At 43.2% G+C, this 16,274-nt stretch overlaps 1 long non-coding RNA gene across 2 annotated transcripts in view; it reads right to left on the bottom strand.

The window, feature by feature from the left end:
• The window catches only part of LOC141990646 (uncharacterized), an 87,517-nt gene that overhangs the window by 43,124 nt on the left and 28,119 nt on the right, over positions 1-16,274 (bottom strand). For both annotated transcript variants that reach the window (XR_012640225.1, XR_012640226.1), the window contains exons 3-4: positions 6,621-6,792; positions 2,626-2,742 (exon numbers count right to left, since the gene is read on the bottom strand). This is a non-coding gene — a long non-coding RNA (uncharacterized LOC141990646). The remainder of the gene's footprint in view (positions 1-2,625; positions 2,743-6,620; positions 6,793-16,274) is intronic.

Raw genomic sequence — 16,274 nt, 5'->3', positions numbered from 1 at the left:
CAAACTGGGCAATTTTTTCATCAATTACCTCTTTTATAATCTGCTGGTTCTTATCACAAACTTATCTATGGTTGTTTCTGGATGAAGTTTTTGTTTTTTGCTACAGGTGATATACTGTGGTTATGTGACATTGAAGATGTGACTGAAACACTATCATTGGCAGATAACTGAAACTAGAAAATGATGGTGATCTTGAAGGTGGATAGTCTTCAGAATTCTGTATGTTGAGGATGGATTCTCCTAAACAAAAAAGTCAACGCAGTTAATTTATTATTATTACCATACTGCTCATTTAGTATTACTCATTGCATTCACTGACACTCAGTACTACTTTAAAGGCGAAATTGTAAAAGGAAGATCTTCCTATTTCAGCTATTTATTTTTTATCACAACTGCATCTAAAATGATAGTACCATAGAGTAACAACTATATTTTTTGCTCAAACATGAGAATTCAAGAATAGTCTAGAAGGAAGACAGGCAGTCCTTTACCAACCTGAAGATCCTGCATATTCAGAGATGTTCCTTTCATAGTCTTCAACGCAGCTTCCTCCTGAGAAGGAACACTTCTCATGATGTTGTTTCATTCGGGCAACCAGGCCTTGCATTTCTTTGTTGCACTGTTTGCATTTTGCACATGTCTGTCTTACCCACAGACAGAGGAACTTCATTAAAATATTCCCAAACTGGGTCTCTTTTACGTCCTGCTGCCATTATAGGTTTTCCCTTCTAATGAGAGAATGGTATGGTAGATCTCAAATCAATGAAGGTTACACTCAAACACCTCAAGACTTCTGGAATATGCTGCTCAAACAGTTTCACTTTTGTTTCTACTGCCTGTCCCTCCCTTCTCACATTTATCTGCAGACTTCTTCTCCTTGTCCAATCTATTCCGCCCCCAACAATCTTCTATTCATTGAATTTTTTGAAACTTTGCACTTTTAGAGAGAGGTAAGGGATTGACTCTGTACACAAATTTGCAGGGTTGAGGTCTGTTATTTCTCACCTCTATATATTATTTATTTTAAAACATTTTTGCTGTTAACAAGCATGTTATCTCTGGAGACACAAATCCACAGTTTGAGAACTGCAAAAGTAAGCATCTCTGATGGTATCTTCTAGACTGAGCACTGAGTCCCATTGGGTAGATAGAAAGGTTAACCTAAATAATCTATACAGAAGCCCCTGGAACCCCATAAGATTGGGTCCCTAATCCATGAACTATTGGAACTCATTTATAAAACTTTTCTTAAAAACATTACATGAATATATTGTCTCATACTATAGCATTAGAATTTATAATTCCTGTTCCATGATGAGGTATCTGAGCTATAATGTATCTTCATTAAAATTATCTTTAGATAGTTTTTTCCTCAAAAAGCGTTTTATCAAAAAATCGGATTTTTTTTTTAAAAATCATTGATTTTTATCCACCTTGCTTAGAAATGAAACAGATCTATGAGATTAGGCAGTCTATCTCCCTGTCACTTCTGGTGTGAACCTCAGGTTTCTTCCTAGTACAATTAAATGTTTTAAAACTATTTCCTAGCTACAGTGAAGGCTGAGATATCATGGAATACCATGAGTATACTCGGTGTATACCACACCAAGGAGGGAGTCCCAGCCCAACAAGCAAAGCTAGCACAAATATTTGGTGGCACAGACAGTATTTATGCTTGAAATTTCCTTTCCACTGCAGCTCAGCTCCCTCTTTCACAACATGCATGTCAATTGACCTTTCAGGCCTAATGTTCAAGTGGGTTTAAGTTATGTAAGGATGCTAGAACTGATTTTAACTAATCAGCAGGGCTGGTTTTGACAGGCTGCAGAACCTGTAGGCGCAGGTTGGTCCAGAATGGGAAGGGCCTCCATACAAAGAGGCAGATCAAGAGTGATCTTTATACCCCCCACTCCTCCACAGTCATGTGTCTGCTGCCGAGTCTTCTCTCAGTCTCTTCCCCAGCCTGTCCCTGCACCTACACAAGTTCATTTGCTTAGCACTTCTGACAAACAAAAGTGAAAATTTCTGACATTTCAACATGTCTCTCTCAAATTGGGACAAAAAGTGAAAATTTAAAAAAATGTTGAGACACAGAAATTCCCAAAAATTCTTTTCAGAAATGCCCAACTATTTTGTTTCAATATTTTTCATCGAAATGAAACATTCAACTTGAACTGAAACTAAACCTTTAAGTTTTGGTAATCAAACTGATCCAAAATTCTTGGTTTCAAATCACTTCAACAGTAAACTGCATTTTCCCATAGTGGCACATTGCCTTATTGGAGTTGTAGTTCTGACCATGATGCCCCATTCCCTCCTATGTGCCAGGCTCCCTGGCTGGACTACATCTCCCATACTGCATTTAGGTCATGTGACAAAAAGCTCTGTGAGAGCTCAAAAGCTTGTCTCTTTCACCAACAGAAGTTGGTCCAATAAAAGATATTACCTTCCCTACCTTGTCTCTAATATCCAGGGACCAAGACAACTACAACACATCAAAAATAAAATCTTGATAGTCTAGACATTTAAGACAATTAGTACAAACATGAGGATTATTTTGACAGTCCAATTTAAGTGTGTGTGCGCGCCTGCCAACAACCCGTGCAGTAATTGTTAAACATGTACCTTTCCATGGCTGTATCTTCACATTCTTCCCCAGATTCCAACTCATGCCACAGCAAATTTACCACCTTTCCTAGGAAATTTCTTCTGCTGAGTGTGCTGGAGTATGTGTAAACGGTCCTGGAAAGAACAGAGCCGATAAACAGCATATGGATGTTCCATTTTGGCAGAACAGCCCTGATTCAGCAACACATTTACACACACGTACCATTTAAATTCAAAAGGGGCTTGAAGCCTTTATTTTCCTGGTTTTGAGTAAATATTTTCTTACATCTGTGGGATTTACTCCTGTGCTTAAATGCTTTGCTGAAACAGGGCCTTGCAGCAGGAAGAGAGCCTGTGTTTATTAAGATTTTTAAATAATTTCTCCTCTTAACTGCCACAAAAATAAGTTTGCTCTCAAATTCATATGGTGGGTCTTCCCTGTACAGTCCTCCTCTGCTGTTCTGGAATTACAGTGCTCTCACTCGCTGTTTCAACAATGAAGAGAACCACATAATTCCAAAGAGACAGGCAAGAAGCTACTCTTAAATAACAATGCATCCTTCCATTTGAGAGCTCCCTATGAAACATATCAGCAAACACATCTTTGCTCCTCAGTCAAGAACAGCTGCAATGTTCTTAAACCAGCACAAGTACCAATGGACACTATAAACCAAGGCCAAAAGAGACAAGGTGCTCCTGAGAAGCAGTGGATCAGGCATCAGCAACAGGCCATTCGGCCCTTTTATATATATCAAGCAGCCCCCTACTCCACACTATTGCCCATAGCTATGGAGCCTTTAGGGCTTGATTTTCATAAGTGCACAAGCAATCAGACAGCACATTTGAGCTTCCTATACCAGCTTGCATGTCCACACAATGTGTGTTTGCGAATTAGACATGCAGTTATGAAAGCCAAACCCTTAAAGTTTGTGGTCATATGACGAGTTGCCAAAGCAGCTGGGGGCAGAGATTTAACCATAGGTCCATTCCAGTCCATCCCTTGGCTTCTTACATGCTTTTTAGGGCAACACATTAAAGGCCTGATTCAGTGCCCATTGAAGCCAATAGGCATCTTTCCAGGCTCCAAACAGACATTAATTCTTGCCTTAAAGTCACTAATATTACCTAGTTCTACTGTTACATTTAGTATAAACTTATCAGGACTGCAAGAGAGACACAATGGAATCGGCCTCTGAAGTCCAAGCCGCTCTCTCCCATGGTATCTCTCACAAATATTTAGGTACTTACTATATATACACACTGGGAGTAGTTTTGCTCTTGGCCCTTGCCCCTCCCTCTCAAGGTGGAACATGGTTGTGTTTTGTCAGTCTCCTCCTCAGACAGACCAAACTAATCCCCTCAAGTAAGTCCCATTGCCCTCATCTCTCCCTTTGTTGAGCCCATCTGTATGTAATATTCCAAATATGCCCTCGCAAGCCTTAGCACCAAAAAACAATCTGTCTTGAGAGCTAACAAGTAAATGAGGTGCCTGTGTCTGATAAGCCGCTGTCAGTTGTGGACCCGGAGTGCCCAGACTGAGCATTTCTGAATCGATTATGCAGATTGTTAAAAACACTGGACTCCAAAGCAACATAATACACCAGGATTGCTTCAATTTAGGGCTATGAATTCTAGAATGGGAGCATGTTCGGGAATTAAGAGGTAGTTTTTCCAGCCACAGGAAGTTGGTGAGCCTGCCTGCAGCTCAGAGCAGACTCTTGAGTGGAGCTGGCAAGATAACCTAACTTCTAAAGAGTCCCCCCGGTGCAAAAGACCCTGGAAGAGACTCCTTTAAGTGTCCATTTGTCAAGTAACGGAATTGTATTTGACGACTCTAGCGAACAGTGAGCTGGTAGAAGAAGGTTAATTTTTAAGATGTCTACAGTAAGGAAATTAGCAGGTTTTGTCGATGGCTGTCAGATGTGGTTCTCCCTCTCCTGCCTCTTCCAAGCCATGTTGAAAACATTTGCCCCTCAGGGGAACAGGGTCATAGCAAAGCACGCTAGGCATGTGTTCTTTGCTAGCGTTCATTAAGACTTGACATAAGCACAGAACTATTTATGCAATGATCTAACTACTTAACTAAGTGAGGTAGTCATTAGCCCCATGTTATGAAAGGAGGCATGGCAAGGGTATGTCTACACAGGAGCTGGAAGGTAGAATTTCCAGCTCTAGGAGACATACATGCACTAGCTGTGATCAAACTAGCATGCTAAACATAGAAATGTAGCCACAGTGGCATCAGTGGCTAGCAGCCCTGAGTATAAGCCCATCCAAGACTGTAGGTTCATACTCGGGGTGACTAGCCCCTCCAACCATTTGCACCACATTTCTATTTTCAGTGCATTAGCATCAGAGTTAGCACAGGTATGTCTCCTCAAACTGGGAATTATACTGACTAGCTCCATTGCAGACATATCCTAATTGACTTGCTCAGTGTCAAACAACAAGTCAAAGGCATAGTTGGGACTAGAACGCATTACACGTCCAGCCCAATGCTCTAACCACTACCCCATACTGTCCGTGATTTGCATAAACAGGAGGATACTCATTTCAACCTCACTTCTGTGTAATCTGGAAGAAAACACTCTTTGACTGACTTTACCCGGGCAGGGACTAAGCTGTGCATTTTAGTGCTGAGTTTGTATTCAGTGCCTCTGACTGTTTCTCTTTCATGCATCTGCTTGTTATGTTAAACCATGTAATGTCTATTCTCAGGTACACAAGTTTTGCTTATATTTGTGTGACTCAGTGAGCATTACTCAGGAGAAACGTATGGAAAAGCACATTCATCCTAGTACTCGGCTACTCACAGGAAAAGCCATCGAACTCTGGGAAACTAACACAAGTACTGGTGTCAGTGACACACAACAAAACAAACCCCACACATTCCATTTGGACCTCACCAGAAGAGCGTGGGAATGGGTTGCTACATCAAACACCTACTTGTTAATACACCTCATGAAGCTGGGGGAATGTGACAAGGCTGTTCAAAGGGCCCTGCTTCTGAATCTAGTTATTGATGCAGAGCATTTTAACTGCTGGAGTTGGATCCTTAGCAGCCCAGGAGCTGAGTAGCCAAAGTTTGCTGGAGTCCACTGTGGGCAACAGGAAATGTTTCAGATGAAACTCTAAACCAAGTATGTCCTCTTCACATCTAACCTATGGGAGAACATGGGTCTGCAAAGGACAGAGAAACCTAGGACACTGGGTCCTATAGGAAGGGATCACACAGGGGGGAGGGGGGAAAAACAAAAAAAAACCAAACACACACCACACCACAAACAGTTCTTCCGTCTCAGTGAATCCCATGCAATGAATCAGATGGCATGAACTCAGCTATTCATCTCCATTTGGCACTTTTTAATAACATCTCATTTCATACCATAATAAAAACAGTGTGTTTGTGAGCTACACTGAAAAGCTATAGGCATATTAATGACCTGTCTCTAGCAATGTTCCTACTCTCCCAGCTAGGCTGTAGAGGCCCAGGGGCTCCCCCTAGCTTGTTACAGAGAAGCCCTGCTTAGCTCAGTGGGGCAAGGAAAGTGTGCCTAAAGAGGCTAAAAGAAAAGGAGTACTTGTGGCACCTTACAGACTAACAAATTTATTTGAGCATAAGCTTTCGTGAGCTACAGCTCACTTCATCGGATGCATTCAGTGGAAAATACAGTGGGGAGATTTATATACATAGAGAACATGAAACAATGGGTGTTACCATACACACTGTAACGAGAGTGATCACTTAAGGTGAAAAGAAAAGGAGTATTTGTGGCACCTTAGAGACTAACTCTAAGGTGCCACAAGTACTTCTTTTCTTTTTGCAAATACAGACTAACATGGCTGCTACTCTGAAACCTAATGAGGCTAGTGAGGGACGAAAGAAGGTCATACTTCAGGAAACATGCTGCAGTGGAAGGACAACAAAGTCTGTCCTACTGTGGGGAAGCCCCGTTCCTGGTAGTGAAGCTGTTGGGAGAGGGCCTATTAAAACTGTAAGAGAGTAAACATACTTAGCCAGGCTACTGTGAAGTGATTTGTTGTCACGCTCACTGGAAAGCTGAGTCACCGCTGGAAGCGTGTGTCAGTGATATGACATACACTCATCCTTGGTGTGGAGGATGCTGGTTACTCCCACAGCTACTTGAGAGAACTGCGGTGCAGGGAATTGCTTATTCCCTGTGCCTGATGGAAGCAAAGAGAAAGAAGCAAGCGGCCAAAATCAGAAGTGAGGTATAGAATGTATAAGTTAGACCCCCTTTACTATTCAGTGAGACACAGACTTATTTATACCTGCCACCCATGTGTAAGGGAATCAAAGCTGGTATACCTTACATGCAGAAGCAAATAAAATACGTGTCATTTAGAACAGTGGTTCTGAGCCAGAGGTATGTGTACCCCTGAGGGTGCACAGAAGTCTTCCAAGGGGTACATCAACTCATCTAGATATTTGCCTAGTTTTACAACAAGCTACATAAAAAGCACTAGCTAAGTCAGTACAAACTAAAATTTCATACAATGGCGTGTTTATACTGCACTATACACTGAAATGTACAATATTTATATTCCAATCGGTTTACTTTATGGTAAAAATGAGAAAGTAGCAATGTTTCCGTAATAGTGAGCTTGTTGGATCATATTAAAGAAGTTCTGTATTAAAATCACAAATGAGTTTGATTCCCTATAGTTTAAATTCCAGGGTATTACTAGTTAAGAGGTCTCTTGGTTTTTGGTATTGTTTCTCTCCCTCTGTGTGTGAAACTTGCAAGCTGCTAATTGTGTTAGTATATTCTAAGACAGAGTCTGTTCTCAAAGCAATTCTTTGTAACAACTACTGACAGAGAGAGACTCAAAGCAATACTCTGTAACAACAGAAACAGCACCCAGAGACTCCCCGCCCTTTTGTTGTATTCATCTTGCTTTGTTAACAATTGTGATTAAAATAGAGATAGAGGATGTATGTGGATGGATGCTTGGTGTGGATAATAACTGAATGATCAGGGAGGTGCCAGCCTAAGAATCCAGTGTCCATCGGCTGAAGAAGGCATCAAGTGGAAATAACTAGAGGACCCCTGGAGGGCAGACTGGAATCCACCCAACAGCCTCAAGAATGGGAGAACCAAAGAACAAGATAACATCTGGCAGCACGCAGCCATCAGGAATGTGCCATCTGCTCATTGATTCAGCAACAGCATGATGAAGCAATTCCCATAGACTGACAAAGGAAGAAATTCCTATAAAAATGGACTCTAGAAAGTGAGAACTTTGGGGTCTGATTCTGCAAACCAACTTCCAGGAGCATCAGATGAGCATCTGACAAGGCCCTGCTCCCTCCTCATGTCCAGGCCACCTGGCCAGTGGCTTGGCATGAGCAACTCTAAGGCTGGTAACTATGATAACAACCTTGCAGAACCTGTGTGTGTGTGTGTGTGTATGAATGAATGTGTGAATAAATATGAAATTGAATGGAATGTTATAGCTATAACTAACTGCTTACTATGATTCTTTCTGTATTCACAATAAATGTGGCATTTTGCCTTTTCCCCTTTAATAAGATCCTGCAGGTTTTTTATTTTATTGGTATAGCAAGCTGTGATACAAAAATCAAAACATAAAAATACAAAAGCAAGAAGGTCGTTAAGTGAGGTGAAACTTGGGGTATGCAAGACAAATCAGACTCCTGCAAGGGGTACAGTAATCTGGAAAGGTTGAGAACCACTGATGTAGAAGTAGACCCCAGCCTCTCACAGCTCCTTGATGTGTGTTAGACCAGCTTCAATTTCCTTACACCTGGGTAGAATGGGTGGCGCAAGAGCTAAGTATCAGGAGCACACAGTTCATCATATAGCTATTTTTCAATTCCAGCTTAGTCTACGAAGTGGTTATTTGTGACCCTGCTTCTGTGTAGACTTTTACTGCATGTACGGCATGGCATTTGGCTGCCATGATTTATTGAGTCAGGATATTCAGTGCAGGTTGATTAAAATGTCTGGCTTAAATTTTCTGCATTCCTGCACTATCCCTATTCCATATACACATGTGCAGGAAGCAAAAGAATCTAACTTATTATAGCTTTGAGTGTAGGGAAGTAGTGACTTGGTGAACAATGGCACTTACATAAGATGTTATTGTTTACAACAGAGGTTTGGAAGAGAGATATGGCAGGCAAACAATGCTTCACAAAACATTGTGCCATGTTCCAGCCTTGGGAGGAGGAGATAATGAGAATAAAAGGTTTGTGGAGAAACAGGACTTCTTACTGTCATGGTATCATAAGGTACATCTACACTGAATACTCCTGTTGGTAACAAGTAGCATACCTACACTGCACGCCCCCACAGCATGAATACGAATTGCAGTGTAGATGAGGAGGCACTGCTCAGGTGAGTAAAGACACACCTGAACTCTGAGGGTATGTACCTGAGTATAGACCAGGGATGGGCAAACTTTTTGGCCTGAGGGCCACATGTGGGTATGGAAATTGTATGGCGGGCCATGAATGCTCACAAAATTGGGGGTTGGGGTGCGGGAGGGAGAGAGGGCTCTGGCTGGAGGTGCAGACTCTCGGGATGAGGGGTTGGGGGTACAGGAGGGTGCTCTGAGCTGGGACTGAGGGCGTGAGGAGGATTAGGGCTGGGGCAGAGGCATGGGAGGGGACCAGGGGGGTAGACTCCAGGTAGCGCTTACCTCAAGCAGCTTCCAGAAACAGTGGCATGTCCCCGCTCCAGCTCCTACGCGGAGGTGCGGCCAGGCGGCTCTGCGCACTGCCCTGTCCACAGGCGCCGCCCCTGCAGCTCCCATTGGCTGCAGTTCCCAGCCAATGGGAGCTGCGGGGGCAGTGCTTGGGGGGGGCAGCGCTTGGGGGGGGCAGCGTGCAGAGCCCCCTGCCTGCCCCTACGCATAGGAGCCAGAGGGGGGACATGCCGCTGCTTCCAGGAACCATGCAGAGTGGGGCAAGACCTTGACCCCACTCCCTGGCTGGAGCGCTGGAGCAGGGCAAGCCCCAGACCCCACTTCCCAGCGGTAGCCCGAGGGCCAGATTAAAATGTCTGGAGGGCCAGATGTGGCCCCCAGGCTGTAGTTTGCCCAGCCCCAGTATAGACCCTACACAAATCTCTACAGCTGAAGCTGTGCCTCTCCAATCTACACCGCTGTTTTCCCTGCCACAGTCACTGACTCCAGCAGCAGGGACAGGCGCTGGCAGGCTCCCCAGTGGCAAAGCCTTTCACCGACACATGGAGCTCCACACCACAGTATGGATGCAGCCTGTTTTTACCGAGGCAGGTAGCTACACAGCCTACACACTGCTGCAAGTGGGGTGCAGTCTAGATGTAGCCATAGAAGCAGAGGTGAAAGATCCTGGGTCTCTAGTTAGAACCTAGATAGAAGGAAAGCAACTGAATCTTTTGCTGCACAACAGCTGGAGACTGGAAGAGTTTGAGACACAGGGATAGTGGCCACTCTTTCCCCCTTCACCAATGACAGCACTAAAAAAAAAAAAAAAAAGCTACCCACTTCCAAGCACTCAAATGGTTACCTGCAGTGAATGATCACTCACGAGATTACTGCTACAAACTCATTTCTACATCATCTCAACCCAGGGGACAGTCAAAAGCTGTCTTCAGTGAATCAAGAAAAATCACCCACCATGTAATTTTAACTTGTCCCCTATTGAAGACACTTTTAAAATGTCTTCAAAGAATTGCTCCAATTACTGACTCTCCCACAGAATATTTTTAGACTTAAAAGTGGAAGAGACCTGACAACAGTATTTAACTCTGGCAAGAAAACGTGGCTAGTCTGTAAAAGCAAATGCCAAGTAACGAGCTTACTATCCAGTGAAGTTCTCTGTAGGTTTCCTGGATTTAAGCAGATTTTTAAAAGAAAACTACCCTTAATGAATTTCTTTATGACTGGGAGAAAATTAAATGGAACTGGAACTTTGTCATTCTACTAACATTTGGATATATAGCCCTAGTTTTGCTCTTTGTAAGCTACTTAAATTATGATTGTATGGAAGAACTTGAAGTTAGGTGTAAGACACATCTGTGACAGGATGTACCAGGCATTTGCTGCCCCCTGCAGGAGGCACCACCACTTTGGTGCACCCCACCCAAAGGTGTTCTTTTGGGGAAAAAAGAGCAGCAAGTTTAGACATTCAGGAGCTGCCTAGGGAGGCCACCCAGGATCAGCTGCAGGCAGAACAACGAGAATTAGTCCTCCAGCAGCTAGCAGGGCTGGGAGCGAACAGAAGCTAAACAGAGACCAACAGACACAGTAAAAAAGGCGTGTTGTTCCTCCAACAGGGCAGTTCTGGGTGAAGCTGGGACAGGGGAGGAAGGATGTCCCTGTCTTAAAACCTAAAAGCCTGGCCTGGGTAGAGGCCTAATCCAGGCTGCACCTTTTTAATGAGTCAGCAAAAGGCTGTTTTTGTTTACAACATGGAACCTAAAGCCTGGGTGGCCATTGAGTATCCATTTGACTGCTGCAAAATTACAAGGAGTTTGTTTGCAAAATACTCCACTGGTTAAGATAAACACAAGGCAGTCTCCCATCCCCTCTCCTCTGCAAGCTGCTCACAAGAGCTCAGCTCTTAAGTCCATAGCAGAAGGGAACATTTTTTTTTTTAAATAAAATCTGCCCCCACCCCTCAAAAAATATTTTGCCTTTAATTTTGCATAACATTTTTGTGTTTCCAACTATAAATAAAAATGCTTAGAAAGAAATTACAAAATTGTGTAGAGTGGATCAGAATTTCTCACACAATATGTCATTTCACATCTTCCTCTTCCAATGAGTCAGCGACAAATCAAATATAGAATCCAGGTCTCCAGATTCCTTTACTAACTAACTATTCCACATCCCCAAGAATACCTCTAAAATTCTGAAGCCAGCCAGCAATCTCTACAGTACGGAGACTGAGACCTCAGCATCTGACTATGTCCCTATTAACTGCATAAAGGAATACAGGAAAAATCATTAAACACAAAACCTTGTTCTCAGTGGGGGAGGGGGAAATCAAGAGAAACTGATTTCATTTCACACAATATCCAATTGCCACTGACAGTCTGGATGAAAAAGAGTAAACAGTGAAAGGGGATAATAGACTGTTTCTTAAAGAAGCTGTCAGCCCTGCAAAATAAAAAATCCCAATAGCAAGCTAAATGATTTTTTACAACATGTGTGTCCTGCTCAACATATACTGATCTTCACTAACATCTTAACTTCCTGTCTGGATACCCTATTGCAGAGTGGTCTTTTCCACATTTCCCATGTGTTTGGTTGGCAGGCAAAACTGGATTATGCCAGTATTCTGGTACAGCCCTTATGAACTGCACTAAGGCTTGCACTTAAAATTTTAGGTGGCTAGAGCTATGTCGCTTGGGGATATGAAAATCCACACCCATTAATGGCATAGCTATGCCGACCTAACCCCCCAGTATAGACGTTAGACGGAAGAATGCTTCAGTTGACCTAGTTACTGTTGCTCAGGGAGGTGGTGTTCCTACAGCAATGGAAAAACCCCTTCCATTGGTGTAGGCTGTGTCTATGCTACGGGGTTATGCTGGTATAGCTATGGCGCCATAGCTATGCTGGCACAGTCCCCGTAGTGTAGACCTGGGGTTAGATTCATTGATGTGTTGTAGTTGGGTACAATATAAAACAGCCAATTTTCCACAGCATGTATGGTCAACAAGTGAGCCAAACAGGCTTCCTGGGAATACATATAAGATAAAGTAAACTGCAATACTTACTAAAGTTTACCAAAAACAACGAGGAGTCCAGTGGCACCTTAAAGACTAACAGATTTATTTAGGCATAAGCTTTCGTGGGTAAAAAACCCACTTCTTCAGATGCATGGAGTGAAAATTACAGATGCAGGCATAAATATACTCACATACAACAACAGAACACCATGGGCCATCACGTACAGCCCCCAACTAAAACCTCTCCAGCACATCATCAACAATCTACAACCTATCCTGGAAAATGATCCCTCAGTCTCACAGACCTTGGGAGGCAGGCCAGTCCTCGGTTACAGACAGCCCCCCAACCTGAAGCAAATACTTACCAGCAACTACACACCACATCACAGAAACACTAACCCAGGAACCAATCCCTGTAACAAACCTCGTTGCCTACTCTGTCCCCATATCTACTCTACCATCATCATCATCAGGCCCAACCACATGAGCCACACCATCAAGGACTCATTCACCTGCACATCTACTCATGTGATATATGCCACCATGTGCCAGCAATGCCCTTCTGCCATGTACACTGGCCAAACCGGATGGTCTCTACCTAAAAGAATAAATGGACACAAATCAGACATCAGGAATGGCAACATACAAAACCCAGTAGGAGAACACTTCAATCTCCCTGGACGTTCCATAACAGATTTAAAAGTAGCCATATTTGAACAAAAAAAAAAAACTTCAAAAACAGACTTCAAAGAGAAACTGAAGGGCAACAATTCATTTGCAAATTTAACACCATTAATTTGGGCTTGAATAGGGACTGGGAAGCAATTTTCCCCTCTCTTGGTATTGACACCTCCTTATCAATTATTGGGAGTGGACCACATTCACCCTGACTGAATTGGCCCCATCAACATTGGTTCTCCACTTGTAGGGTAACTCCCTTCTCTTCATGAGCCAGTATATTTATGCCTGTTTCTGTAATTTTCACTCCATGCAGCTGAAGTGGGTTTTTTACCCACAAAAGCTTATGCCCAAATAAACGTTAGTCTTTAAGGTGCCACCGGACTCCTCGTTGTTTTTGTGGATACAAACTAACATGGCTACCCCCGATACTTGACACCATAAAGTTTATCAGACTCATTTAGTTCTGTAGCAGAAAATACTAAGCAAGTTACTCAAATACAGACTGTTTTACCATTTTTGTATTTGCAGGGAGGCTTGCAAATCATTCTCTAGCAAAAATGCCATTCAGCAGTTAAATTTGTTGAGCCATTAAGGTTCAAAGGTCGCCAAAAGTTGAGCCCAGCCTCAGTGCTCTGAGTAACAAAGACAGAACCACAAAGGCCCAGCACTGAGGTGCTAAAGGCACGATGCCTGTGTTGTAAGTTTCTTCATGTCTATCAACAACCCCAGTGGATGATGTGCAGTAGTCAAAAATCCTCAGTATGACCCTCCATTCATAGGCTGAAGGAGCTGTTTTGCTAAGAGTCAACATTACAGGTCTGATCCTGGGGCTGGAAGTAAGACCCTAATGCTGGAGAGCAGACCATGATGATTTGCTCTTCTCACAGGCTGAGAATCTACCCTGGTGATTAAATCCCATGATATCACTCCAGCATATGGCCCTTTCTAATCTGCGACTTCACTAACGTGCAGTAAAGCCATCAGCAGGCAGTGTATCAGAATAAATGAATCCAAGTTCCCCTCACTTTCAAGGCATTGAAGTCACCAAGGAGGACTCTCAGAAATTCCATTGTTACAGCAGAGATTAACCAAATTCTTCTAGAAGCTTCCCTGGCATGCACAGTGTCTGCATATTCTTCAAGAAAAACCTAAAACTTGCTGATGCTTTGCATGTAGAAGACCCAAACGCTTAAAATACACAGGCCTCGAGACTCCTAGTCTGGAAATCATTCCAGGGGAAAAGTTCTACGCTCAGCACTGGTTCTAGAAATGAATAGCCACTGCACCTCTGTTACATTACAACTGGCACTCTGAAGAAAAACCAAGAGAGACCAGTTAATTCATCAAATGAAACCAAGTTATTATCCAGCCAGGTCTCTAATGTTGTACATGCCAGATCTGTTGGGACTATCTAAGATTAAACCCTAGATTTATTTACCAAGAGCATGTGAAGCAGTTTTGGAGCACTCCAAATCCCTTCAAGCATCAAGTTCTTTGATTACAAGTAAATTTGTAAACCTTGACACCAATCTTTTCCAGTTAATAAGGGCTAGCACTTCTTTAACATATTTGCAGTAAGACAAAGAACAAGATCTGGGCTTAGAACCTGATCTCCTTGAACAGAAGAGATTTTTATTAGTCTCTGCACACAAAGAAGTAAATCAAGAAGTAGGCTAGAGGTAACTGCTCATCTAGAAATCCCCCCACCCCCCCCAAATTATACATCTGAGGTAATCAGGAGTCTAGGCTGGAAAGCCATTTTAGCTGCCTCAGATCCATTCAAGAGCAATGCTACAAGGCCCAGAACTGCCAAGGACCTTATACCAGTGCTCAGACAGAGCCCAGTCTGTACGCTGTTCCCTCCTGTGCAGAGAGACTGCCACCCACCCACCTCAATGGATGGGAAACTTTATTGCCCCAATCGCGGTTGGCCCTGCTACAGGTGAACTGGGTAGAACACATGCTGAAGGGTTGCAAAGGTGCCCCTCCCCTTCAAAGTTTCTAGCCACCTATTGGCTATCTTGGGGAGGAAGGGAGCTGATTGGTCCCTCACCCTCTTTTTTCACTAATTTAAACCACAGCCCAGGCCATGTGTAGCTTCTTTTTGCTCTGTAGATTCCAGTAACCCCACCCTCCCCACCCTGTAGTGGTAGCCTGAGAGCTGTTCTTTGCTGTTGCTGGAGGTCTACTCGATTGCTTGATTTGCGGTTGGAAAGGAATTTTTCTTCCCATTTCCAAATTGGCAGAGGCCTAGGAAGTTCTTCACCTTCCTCAGAGCATCCTGGAGGCACAGTTAAGTTAAATAGGAATAGGCTTTAATAATGAGTGATAGCACTTCGTAAGAACGTTAATTCATTTGAACTCACAGACGGTTTCCAGTGCAGTTAAAAGGAACAGTTCCTGGGATTTTACTGATGGACCTTGTGCCCAAGGGACAGGGAATGACCTTGTGGCCTTTGCAGACCAACATCCCCACTTTTAGTATCCATTGCCCCCTCACAGGGGTAGGGTGGATAGTAGGATTCAAAAAAGAGAGCCGAGTCCCAGTGGTAGACTGAGGAGAGGCTACCCCAAATTAAGGGTTATATGGTATAGAAACCTGGTAACCCCTGCACTGGAGCCATTTACCTGATTGGTAAGAGTATGGGTGACAAGGTGGGCAGACCCTCTCCCCGTGTTAATTTTAATAAAGTTGTGGCGTGCCACTTAAACCTCATCCCTGTGTTTGTCCTCATTCGTCGCTGTTTACACATCTATCACTACACAATCCATCTCCAGTCAGGGAACGCACTGCTCCAGCACCTAGCATCATCTTCTACAAATATATCAATAAGTCTAGGACTGAAGAGGGAAAAAAAAGGAGTCAAACTGAGGATGCAAGAAACCTTACAAGTTATCATTTGGGACCCTGCATTGAACTATTGAATTTGTAACCCCTCCCTCAAAGCTAATCATCTGAACAAGTTGCACCTAACTGACCTCAGGTGGCAGTCAGCTGCCAATGACCCTGGGACTGAGCAGATTTTTGCCATATTTCTTAGTGTACAAATGGCTTCTGAACCCTGCTGGACAAGACCTGAATCCCTGCTTATTTTGAAAAGAAAATGTCACACTGGACTCAAAAAAGCTTCCAAGTAGAGACATCCGATTAAAAGATTTCCAGGGGCCACTTTCAAAGAATTTGGAAGGATGGTCGCTAACTGTATTAAAGCTGTATTTGAGGATTTCGTTGTAAGTCCATGGGGCTTGTTTTGTAGGTTTAATACATATGATTGTTTT

Source organism: Natator depressus, chromosome 7, assembly GCF_965152275.1.
Source record: "Natator depressus isolate rNatDep1 chromosome 7, rNatDep2.hap1, whole genome shotgun sequence".
Taxonomy (NCBI): domain Eukaryota; kingdom Metazoa; phylum Chordata; order Testudines; family Cheloniidae; genus Natator; species Natator depressus.
This window is presented reverse-complemented; position numbering and strand designations above follow the sequence as displayed.